General features: G+C 34.4%; 1 pseudogene; it reads left to right on the top strand.

Annotated features, from left to right (window-relative positions):
• The first annotated feature begins 482 nt into the window (after positions 1–482).
• On the top strand, positions 483–601 carry LOC112483390 (annotated as a pseudogene).
• Positions 602–12514: the final 11913 nt, after the last annotated feature.

Below are 12514 nucleotides of genomic sequence, written 5' to 3'. Positions count from 1 at the left end.
ACAAGAAGGATTTGGCCACAGCCCTGCAGTGAAGAAACAAATGGCAGCTTTGGAAGCATAGGGAGACCCTGGGGAAACCTTGGCATGAGGCTTGGTGTCCTCATGGGATGTGACAGTAGCAATAATGTTGCTCCTTCAGACAGCTTTGTATACAGTGGACAACCTCTTACAGGCATTAGACCTATGACTCTAATTGTGGTGATGAGACCATAAAAAGTCAAAATATTTGGAAAATAATTTTAGTACTTCCTTTTTTTTTACAAATGATAACAAAATAATAAGCTGTAATATATATAAAGAGCCCTAAAGTTAATATGAAAAAGACAAAAAAAAAAAAAAAACAATAACAAAAGGGCAAAAGATGTAAATAGGAAAGTCCTAAAGAGGCAATTCCAAATGGGCAGTAGGTATTTTAAAAGGTGCTCCAAACCACTAGTAGTTGAAAAATGTGAATTAAATTTAATCAAAACTAAAATATTATTATCTATGGCCATGCTACCCTGAACAAGTCCGATCCGATCTGATCTCAGAAGCTAAGCAGGGTCAGGCCTGGTTAGTACTTGAATGGGAGACCACCTAGGAAGACCAGGGACTGTAGGCATAAGAGACATTAACAAATAAAGCATTGTAAGCTGAAAAAATTTTTGCAATCTGTGAGGTCAACTAAGGGTTACCTCGTCTAAAAAAAATGAAATATTATTTTACAGACCCAAGGACATAAAAACTTAATAAGAGCTTTAAACCTACAATAGAAAGCTGAAAGGGCATTCACATATAATGCTGGTGGAAATGAGCAGTTTTCTTTATATCTGACAGCATCTATTAAAATTTCAAACATGCCCTTTCTCCTAGCAGTGCTATTTTTAGGACTCTTTGCCATAACAATTAGAGCAACAGTTGAGAAAAATACATGTGCAAGATGTTTACTGAAGCATTGTTTATACTGACAAAAAAAGAAAGGGAGAAGAAAAGTCAACATGCATCGATGTGGAGAATAATTGAGTAAACAATGTCACACCTTAAATACCATGTAGTCAATAAAAATAATTAATTTGTTACTATACCCATTTACTTAGAATAATTGCCATTAATATTATTGATTTAAAAACTAGTGTGTAATATGTTTTAAAAAATTAACAAAATTCTCTACATATATAAATATGTGCATATACATTCATATATACAGATATGCAAATTTTATATGTGATAATATGAGTTTTGAAAAAAGTACAGGATAATACATATCCAGTGATTACCATGAGTTACCCAGAGAGTGGTTAGGGCTAGGAGAGGATGATACAAGTAGAGGGAGAAAGATCAAGCAAGGGGAGGGGGATAAACAAAGCAAAAAGACTAGCACTGATATCACATCTGTTAAAATAGTATGTTATACCTGTGTGTCATTAATAATTACAAAAAAAAAAAAAAAATAACCATTTAAGGTCTATTTAAGGTCAATGGCTCTCTTTGAGAATTTGATGAAAACAATTCCGCCCCCTCCCGCCCGCCCCTGCAAATCTACATTTGCACATAGAAACAAACATTTGAATATTGTTTTAAGGAGGTTGCAGATGCCCTAAAACTCATCCATAGATACCAGGGAACCCGGCCCAATCAAGTTTATTCCACCAACATGGCATTTGGAAAAACCAAATCACTTTGCTTTGGCCCAAATTTAATTGCTAGAATCAAGATAATATTCTTGTTTAAATGTAGCTTGTGTACACTCAGGAATTAGCTTGTTCAACATATTCCATTTGATCAGCATGTATATTAGTGCCTCACAAATTATAGTATAGAGCCCATGCTGTTTTTCTTTATGGCAGGAGATCTTTGAGTTTTAATTTTTATATAAGAAAAGTTTTAAATTTCTGGGGAAAATCGTTCTAGTGAACCAAATTAAATTAATCTATTTCTTAGAAGAATATATTTGCAAATGGTTTATCTGATAAAGGATCGATATCCAAAATATATAAGCAACTCATACAACTCAATAACAACAACAAAAATAAACAATCTGATTGAAAAATGGACAGAGGACAGGAAAAGACATTTCTTCAAAGAAGATATACAGATGGCCAACAGACATATGAAAAGATGCTAATAATTAGAGAAATGCAAATCAAAACAACAATGAGATATTACCTCACATCTGACAGAATGACTATTATCAAAAAGTCAACAAATAACATATGTTGATAAGGATGTAGAGAAAAAGGAACCCCCTGTGCACTGTTGGTGGGACTGTGAACTGGTAGAGACCCCATAAAAAATAGTAGGGCGATTTCACAAAAAAAAATTTCAAATATATACAACCCAGTAATTCCACTTCTGGGTGTTAATCCAAAGAAAGCAAAAACACTAATTCAAAAAGATACATGCACCAATATGTTCATTGAAATGTTATTTACAATAGCCAAGATATGGAACAACCCAAGTGTTCATCAACAGAAGATTTCATATATATAATGAATATTAAGCAGCAATAAAAAAGAATGAAATCTTACAATTTGTGACAACTCGGATGAATCCAGAGAGTATTATGCTAAGTGAAATAAGTCAGGCAGAGAAAGACAACTACCATATGATTTCATTTATATGTGGAATCTAAAAACAAAACAAACAAAACAAAACAAAAATAGACTCATAGAAACAGAAACCAAAGGGATGGTTACCAGAAGGGAGGTGGTGGGAGGATAGTTAACAAGTGGGAGGGAGATATAGTTTATAAAATTGTGATAAGTTTACATAGTGACCAGAACCATGACTAGAATTAGTGGGGTGATCACATTATAAGGTATAAAAATGTTGAATCACTGTACTGTACACCTGAAACTAATATAACCTATATAAATAAATATTAAAAATAAAAAAATAAAATAAATTGATTCATTTTTTTTTGGCAACTTAAACACTAAACAAAATGTCCCAGTAGAAAAGTGAAGGCAGTTAACTGTCTTGGAAATACAGAGGCAAATCCTAAAGGTGAGATTGGCACTACATTTTTCAAATCCAGCTTTGCCTTTTTCTAACGTACAAGTCTTTCAGCTATAATGTGGAAGTATTTTGCAAAAGCAGAAAGTTTTTAGAAAAGATGTCTTAAGAGGGTCTTGCAGTAAGACCTACTTTTAATCACAGCCTGCCAAGAGCATCAGGTATAACATAGGGTGCCAAGGCAAGTGGCTATATTTTATCCTTGCTTATTCAGTCCTGAGGCCACCTCTGATGAAAAGTTGCCAAGTTACATGGTGACTTAGAAATGGGACTATTATAGACAAGGCACTACATGAGTTCAAGAAACTCATTCATCTTATTGATTGTGCTTGTAATCTGGAGAGAATGCATTCACTTTGAGTACAATACAAATAAACTTCTATAGTACCTTTGATGCAAACATGCCTCAAGGCATTTTTCAGAAAATACGAAATACTAAAGTGCGCAGGTGTGCTGTCAGAGAAAATGAACTCATTCAAATGCAGAGAACTAAAGTTTAGATTTAAGTAAGGCTTTAAATTTAAACTTTTGTCTTCCAAGTTAAATCATGTGTAAGAACTGGGGGAAATTGTAAGTAAACGATTACGTTTTAGAAGTTTTCAACATTCATCAGAATAAGGTTGTACTGGAAAATCATAAAAATATCCTCCAGATATTTTATTATTGAGATTTTAAATCTGCATTTCATAATAAATATGTCCGTTTAGATCATGCATTGACTAATTTGCTGTACATATTACTCTGGAAGCTATTCATTTAAGCCTGTGTTACCTCGTTTGGCTCATTTCCTTGTCAACTTAGCTAGATGAATAGCAAAGGTATCCTTCCTTTTCCTCATATGGACGTGGCCCAGCTGACCATTACCCAGATGATGTTTCTCATATCATCATAGCTGCTTACTAATGTGTGATGGCAAAAGCAAAAGCCAATGTTTTCTTTTACTTCTCTGCTACTGAAACCAACTAGGAAAAACTTCAGAAAGACACTATCTCCTGACAGTGACACTCAGTATATTTTCAACGTTCTATGGAGACACCGTTAAGCTCCCTGTGGGTTCTTCAAAAATGAAATGTGGCAAAGATATACCTTTCACATTTCAGCATTCTGATAATGCCATAAATGTATGGACTGTTTAGTAAAATTTATAATTTTCCATCTGAGGCTAGTATCCTCCACTGATCAAATAAACTGTATCTTTGTCAACCTGCATTTCATATTGCATTATGTGTATATACCTAATAAAAGATGAAGAATTAGTGAAAGTTTTTAATGATTTTCCTTTACTCAGAATTATTTAATATTTTATTTGAATTTTTATAATTATTCAGGCTATCAAGAATAAGCATTAAGAATAAATATGTTATGATATAGTGATCTTATTTGAATTAGAATATTTGTGTCAATAAAAAAAGTATAAGATAAAGAATGAGTCTAAAAGGGTTCCATGTGCTGCCGCAGATCACCACATCTTTGATTTTATTTGTGATTTCAAGTAAATATTGGGCCATCTGACTGATCCTTAAGCCGGTGACTTGTTGCAGAAACCCCTCTTCAAAACCACAAGTTTTCTTTGTATCATCTGAGCCTTTAAAATCTGTGAATAGAGTATGAGTATTAGTTTTCTCTTTCTGTCTAACAAATTACTGCAGATAGTCACTTAAAATACAAGTATGTTCCATCACAGTTACTATAGGTCAGAAGTCTGGGCATAATATGGCTAGATTTTCTGCTCCAGATCTCACCTGAATGAAACAAATGTGTTAGCCAGGTGGACTCACCTGGGGGTTGGATCTTCTTCCAAATTCACTGGTATTGACAGGATTAATTTTCTTATGGCTGCAGGACAGAGACTCCCATTTCCTTCTGGGTGTCAACTGGTGATGGTTCTTAAATCCTAGAAACTGTCTGCAGTTCTTGCCCCATGATCTGTTCTGCAGGCCCTTTATATTGTGAACTCTTGCTTTCTTCCAGGCCAGTTGGAGCACATTTCTCTGACTTCCTTTCTGTGACTAGCCAGAGAAAAACTCTCTTCTTTTTTAAAGGGCTCATGTGATTAGATCAGTTCCACGTAGATTATCTTCCTGTCTTAAGATCAACTAATTTGGAATCAAATATATCTGCAAATTCCTTTCATAGTAGAACCTAGGTTAGTGTTTGAATAAATAACCGGTAGAAGATGTGCTTACTTCAGAAGCAAGGTATCGTGGAGGCCATCTTAGAATTCTGCCCTCTGTGATATGTAAAATCTCTTTACAGACACTACATCTGGAACAATAAGCAAACGGAACATGAAATTCAGCCAGAGAAAGTCTGTCGTTCTGCTTCTTGAGCATCTGATTTTAATTTGAAACAAGATGATAATAGCAAATGCCATGAAACTGTTGTGAGGATTATAAAATAAGTTAATGGAGGATGGGCATTATTCTTGGGCATTATAGTAGAGTGGTTGGAGTGGACATGGTGACTGCTCTGTGTGCCTATGGTAGGATGCACAAATAAAGGACACCTGCTGACAGCTTGCAACCCCCAAGTCCTTTCAACTGGAGGCCACAGGGAACAAACATGGGAGCAAATGCAAACACCCACCTACGTGGCTCATACCCAAGGGTCCACTGTGGACCATCTCCAGCCCAGAGCTCTGAACTCACCTTCCAACAATTGCTAGAATTGTCCATATGCATCCCAGTATACTGCTCTCCTTGTACTCGTGATTAAAAGTCTTCCCTTTTCACAGTCACATATTATCTCATTACCTTGATTTGTAGACCTCTAACTTTCTTATAACCTAAAATTCTGTTATATGTATTCATCTCTCCCAGCAGAATAATAAGCTCCGTGAAAGAAAGATTTGTCTTTCTAGTTTATTACTATGACAGAGTGCTCAATTAATATTATTGAATAATTGAATAAATGAATGAGTGAGTAATCTAGAGGTCCATAACCTTCTGTGGGCAGAATCCACATCTGTTTACCCTTCTTCCTTGCATATGCAATTAACGTAACTTTGTAACTACCTGTGTTTACAGATTTCCTGTGAAATCGTCAACATCCTGGAGATATGGTAGCATCTAAACAAAAATTGGGCAAGGTTTATAACTTTACCTAAAACTTTACTGCCTAGGAGCTTGGGACATTTTCTGAAGAGCCAGGTGATACCATAAAATCTGGGAAAGAAATACATGCATAGTGTATTAACATAGGCATTGACAATAGATAGATTTAGGGTTGAATCTCAGTTTCACAGCCTACTTTAGTTGTGTGTACTTGGGCAAAATTTTTAACATCTCTGAGCCTCAATATTATCTCATAGAAAAAAGATGAGAATGTACTAACATTGAAAGATGTCTATAGAATATGTGCATGAGTATGTGTAATAAATTTTTTAAAGTAAAGTTTTTGCTAGACATCAAAATGCATTTACATTGAAGTTCCAAAGTGAACTTCAAAGTGTCATGTCAACATACGCAGATTTTCAAAAGACGTTTTTAAGAACCAACTCCACAAGTATTGCACTCCTCATTTAGGTTAAGGACATGAAAAAAGGTCCAAGTAGTGAGAGAGGAAAATATCTAACAGTAATTTTTTGGAGAGATCCATTGCTGAATTTCAATTCCCACTCATTCCACTCGGAGGATAATTCTACCTTCTCCTGACATAGGCTTAGTGAGAATAGGCTGGCTTGAAGGAAGCCAAGAAGGAGCTTGCTGTATGTTCTTTTTCCTTCAGGAGCTAGTGGCTGAGGGTCGGGCTCTAGGGAATCTGAAAGGCGAGAGAATGACTGACAATTGGTGATGGAGCAGGAGAAGGTTTCTGTGCTGGTAGCTCAGTTTGCCAGGTGAGATCTTGCTCCCCACTTTGCCCTCCCTCTCTCTATGCTGCACCAGCTGAAGCTCCGGTGAGCTAACTGGGAATGGAAAAAAATTACAAAGTGAAGAAATGTAGAATTGGCCAACCAGAGCCCCCTTTCACTGGGCATGCTTGCAGCCTATAGGAGGCCTGGTCTGGGGAGAACAGAACATTTATTACTAGGCTATACCCAGAATTTTAGTTTTCTTGAGCTGAGTGTTCTAGCAATGAATAAACACCATATGGGAAAATTAGAAGAAGAGGTAAAGTTTTTAAAAATCTGTACACTGCAGTGTTATGTAATTTCTCAAGAAAAATGGCCTTATTGTTTTTATAAATATAAGGAGTTGAATTATATAAGAAATGATAGTACAGTCCAGTACATACTTTATACTAAAATGCATGTTCACTTTTTTCAGCAATTCTTTTGACAAAAATGGCAATTGTAATAATAATATATATACACACACATATAAATACACACATACACACACACACGTGTGTGTGTGTGTGTGTCTGTGTGTGTGTGTGTGTGTGTGTGTACATATATACATTTTGCATTGTCTGGAATAAGCACAAGTTCCAAGGGGAGTTACTTATTCGTCAAGAAAGATGCTTACTTCCAGGAGGCAAGAGGCTCTCAGTATCAATTTTGCAGATATTAAAGGGACAGAAGACAGAGGATAGGTCACCTATTTGGCATTTAATAGGTTATTAGAAACCTTTGAAAGTATAGCTTCTGAAGGGTTTCGTGGAAAGAAAACAGATTGCAGGGAATTAAAAAGAAAATTGGAAGGAAGAAATGGAGACAATGCTGTTGACATGCTAGAAAAAGAAGACAGCAAAATATGATGGCTTTCGAGTAGGTCAGCAAGATAAAATGAAGGAGGATTGTTTGGGAGGAGAGCCTATGTATAACGGAAAATCAAGAAGAAGAAACCAGGGGTAAGTGAAAGATTTAAGATGTATAAGAAAGAAATAAGTAAGAAATAGAGAAGTTTGCATTCAAACAAAACAAAGGAAAGGATATTTTATTTTCATAAGAACTATTACTTATTTTGTACCAGCTAGACATTTTATCATACCATTTACAAAAGGCAGCTCACAACAGTCTAGTGGAGTGGATGTCATTGTGCCCCTTTTAAAGAGGAGAAACTAAAGCTTACAAGGTTACATTCTTGGTTCAAAGTCACACCAATTAGGCAGGCTCTAAAATTTCTGCTCTTCCCACTACCCAACTCTAATTTTTAGTTTTGTTGTTGTTGTTGTTTTCCTAAAACAGGACTAATTAAATAGATTTCAAAAAAATATATGATAAGATTAACATGGAGATAATTTAGTAACCTCCTAATCAAACAAGTTATAGTCTTCCTAGTAAAGAGGCTAAGGTAATTTTCGAAGAACATGAAAGAAATATACAACTGAAAGCTAATGAGAAGTGGCGGTTTGGAATAGTCAATGTAGGAAAAATGCTAGAGAAGCAACAAAATGTTCATAAAACATTTTATGTTATCCCTACCCCCTCCCCAAAAAATAAATGAAAGTGGCCTCAAACTGCATTGTACTTGAGCTCCCAGTCAATCTCATTCACTTCAGTAATCTCTACATTTTAGTCAAAAGTATTATTGATTCAACACTCAAAACTTTTTTTCTTCAGATTATGAAACAGAAATTTAGAGATTACAAAAATTAAGTGATATATGCTATTGAGTGGTACAAATCAAACCAAGTGAACTCAAGTTTGGGAGGGTTTCTTTTTCAATTAAATCAAACTACTTTCTTGTCTGGGGAAACATTCATTTCTAACAGTTACTTTGCAATTGTTTGTAAGGGGCAAAAAGACTGTCAAAATATAGCTTTGTGTTTTGAGAGAATAAATGGTGGAACAAAATGGGATTGTTATTAACCTTAGAGTCCTTTCATTAGCCTCATCTCTCTGAATGGGAGAGAAATGTGATGCCAGTAAAGTGCTTTCTTTGCATTTTGCTGACCTAACCGAAGATGATTTTATTTAAATTATAGCATTTAAATTATAGCTCATTTCATTGCCATGATGTTATATATTAGAAATTGATTACCCAATTTCTTCTGTAATAGCTTCATTATATTTGGGGGGAGCCTTTCTTTTATTTTTAGAAAAAGAAATAATGAGTGTGTGAAAGTGAGATCTTTTTTACTGTGTCTACAATTTGAAATAAAGCATACTGAGTTTAATTATAGCATTAAATTGAATTTTGGGACAATATTATTTTCTAAGTAAAATGAGATTGCTTACAAGTTTTTAAATCAAATACCACTTATTGTCAACTTTTTAATACATTATAGTAAGTCTGACACCAATTTTAAGCCAATAGAAAATTAGTCAAAAGAGCAAGTTCTTCCTTATATCTTGTCAGTGATTTTAACATGCCCCCGTTAAATGTGGAAGAGTTGTCTTTTATGATTTAAAAAAAATATTTTTAAAGTTTAATTAAGTTAGATATTCAGGGTATTTTAATATCTCAACTGATAAAATTTTGACTTGAACTTTTAAATAATAAACTTTAATAAATACCCAATATTTGAGGGAAAGGAGTGAAGCTAGGAATAGGAAAAAGAAGGCATAAGTTAGAGAAATTTGTCTGAATATTAAATTTCTTGCATTGTTTTTATTGTTCTCTTTAGAATTTATGAAGCAAGGTATAAAATAATCAGAAGTTGTTGTCACTGCCCTGGAAGAATTTGCAGTCAATGGAGAAGTTCACATATAAGTGAAAATACTGAAAAAGAACATTACAATAACATGTTAGCATACTCATCACCATGTGAAATGGCCTACTGGCTCTGTGGGTGTCAAGGATCTTCCTTTAAGGGTTTGCAAATAAGAAAAATGGCAACTAGGGGTGAGGTTAGTTATCACAGACTTCCTTAGGCAGTTCCATGAGGAGTTCTATAGGAAATGAGGATTTAAATTAGGACTAAGTTGCCAAAGCAGAATTTTTTCTCGTGATATATTCTTCATTAATTTCCCAAGTGACATTTAATATACCTAAAAATGTAATCCTTACACTGTTTTCTTAAATTGGACAATATGCTTTATTTCTTGAAGAACTTTTTCATAGAATCAACCATATGCTTTTCTTTATTCAATTATTATTTGAGACAGGAATATGTGACTTCCATTAAAAAGAGATGCTTGATATAGAACAATGGGTGGCTGCAAGTTATAAGAGGAATTACAGACACCACTCAAAGACCAAGAGTAAAGTAAAGCCACCACTACAAAAAGAAAAAGGTTTTTTTTTTTTTTTTTTTAAACCAAAGATGCCTTGAGGACTCTTATCTTTAATGAATTTCATTCTCAAACAAATGTCTATCAGGATTTTCATGATATTGAGAGGCAAAAAAAGATTGCATTACTATTAGTCTTCACGTTCACATTCTAGAAGTAATAAATTTATGGTTTTCTAAATTAATTTTAGTTAATGGTAACAAAATTTTGACCAAGTTTTATGGCTCTATTAGGTTAATCCTAGTTCTTACCTCTTTGCCCTAGCTCCCCACAAAACTGTGACTCTCAGATCAGAGATAATAATTCTTTAATTTCTGTGCCTGGAGTAGGTGCATCATGAGTAATAATGGAAGAAAGAAAAAAAGAAAAAGAGAGAGGAAGTGAAGGAGAGATGGGGAGGGAAGGAGAGGTGGAGGAGAGAGAGAGGGTATCAACTTTCTGCTACAAGATGAATAAGGTCTGAGGATCTGATGTAAAACATGCTGACTATAGTTGATAACACTGTATTATATAATCAAATTTGATAAAAGAGTAGAACTTAAATGTTCTCATCAAAATTTTTTTTAAAAAGGTTCCTAGAAAAGTTCTGGACATAACTAATACAATTTTAGAAGAAAACAAAACTATTTACCCAGAAGGATAGGCAAATCTAAAGGAATTCTGTATTCAGTCTTTGAAACTGTCTTATAAGAATTCTATTAAATTCTTGGATAAGCATCATCTTCTTCTGGAGTTCCTGCCTTATGGAGAAAGGGGGCCTCTATCCAACCACTTACAGTTCAAGGATGATAAACCAATATATTAAGATTAAATGAATATCATCTATATGAGTTGATACTCACTGTGTTCTGTCTCTGCCATATTTCAACAGTAACAGACCTATGATATGTTACAGATTTGAAACGGAAGAGAGAAGAATTTATTAATGTCCCCTACAGAACCACTTTCTCCAAATTCTGGACTCTTATTTTTATCATCGAAAAATCAATCATGCATGATATGCAGAAATAGTAGTGATTTCTCTGGCACTACATCCATGGGATGATGAATTTATAAATGTTTTCCACTCAATTTTCTTGACTCTTAAGCATCCCACATGGATGATGTTCTTGCATAGAAGGGAAAGATATCTTGAATATTTGGCTCAGAAAAACTCATCATTTTTAATTCAGTCACTTCAAAATTTATTTTTTAAATAAAATTTCACCTACATACTAAATTCTGAAAGTTTTGCAGTGTGTAATGAAAGGAATTTGGGCCTTCAGGATTGTGCTCATGAACCTGGAGATATCTTCTGTATGTTTGCCTATTAGTCCAAAGAGGTGTTCAACAATATTAATATTTAAAAGCCTTCGATGTATGCACCTTTCTTGGCTGAGAAACCAGGCTGTCTGTTTATTACTATGAAGTTTGACTAACAGGAGAACCTCAAGGCTGAAGGCTTTAAAGCCCTATTCAAGGAAATAATAAAAATCAGGGCTTTTAAAAGATGGAAATGAAAAAATATGCAATAAATTTAGAAATCAAGTCAAGAAGGAAGAAGAATGAGCAGAGAATTGTATTAGTCGGCCAAAAGGCATATACAGTGGTGGAAATGCCCAAATGTAGAAACTGCTAAACTCATAAGTGGTCACAAATAGGGTAACTCTGTATGCTCTTTGCCCAAGAGAGTTCTGGTTTATGACTATTGCACAGTGACCATATGGTTTAATATTTGTCCCAGAAAATTGTGGGATTTTTTTGTTGTTGTTGTTAATGAGGAATCATTACTGAAAGTTATGATAAAATAAGCCAGAATGCCTTTGATGGACTTTCACTTTGTACTTCAATCTTCTAATATGGTCTCATTCAGACTGTATGAGACATACGCATAGTAAACAGAGTTCTCCCTCTAATGGGTGGTTAAATCTAGAAGACTGAAATCTACCTCACTTTCCCAACCTTTTCAACGTGCACTGTAACTAATTCCTTTCTCTCAAGAATAGCTTGTGGGTTCTCTGATAAAATGGAATGTTCTCAGCAATCCTACTTTTGGGTAAATATCCAAAAGATATAAGAACAGGATATCAAAGAGATATCTGTACTCCCATGTTCATTGCAACATTTCACAATAGCCAAGATACCTAAATGTTCGTTAACAAATAAATGAATATATATATATTGCATATATATATATATGCAATAGAATATCATTCAGCCATGAGAAAGAAAAAGATTCTGCCATTTGCAACAACATGGATAGAACTTGAAGACATTATGCTAAGTGAAATAAGCCAGACAGAGAAAGATAAATACTGCATGGTATCACTTATATATGGAATCTAAAAAATAGAAAAAAAATTAAACTCTTAAAAACAGAAGGTAAAATGTGGTTGCCAGGGTCTGGGGGAGGGGGCGGGTTGG

Source organism: Pteropus alecto, unplaced genomic scaffold, assembly GCF_000325575.1.
Source record: "Pteropus alecto unplaced genomic scaffold, ASM32557v1 scaffold24, whole genome shotgun sequence".
Taxonomy (NCBI): Eukaryota; Metazoa; Chordata; class Mammalia; order Chiroptera; family Pteropodidae; genus Pteropus; species Pteropus alecto.
Note: the sequence above shows the minus strand (reverse complement) of the source record. Positions and strands in the feature narration are given on the sequence as shown.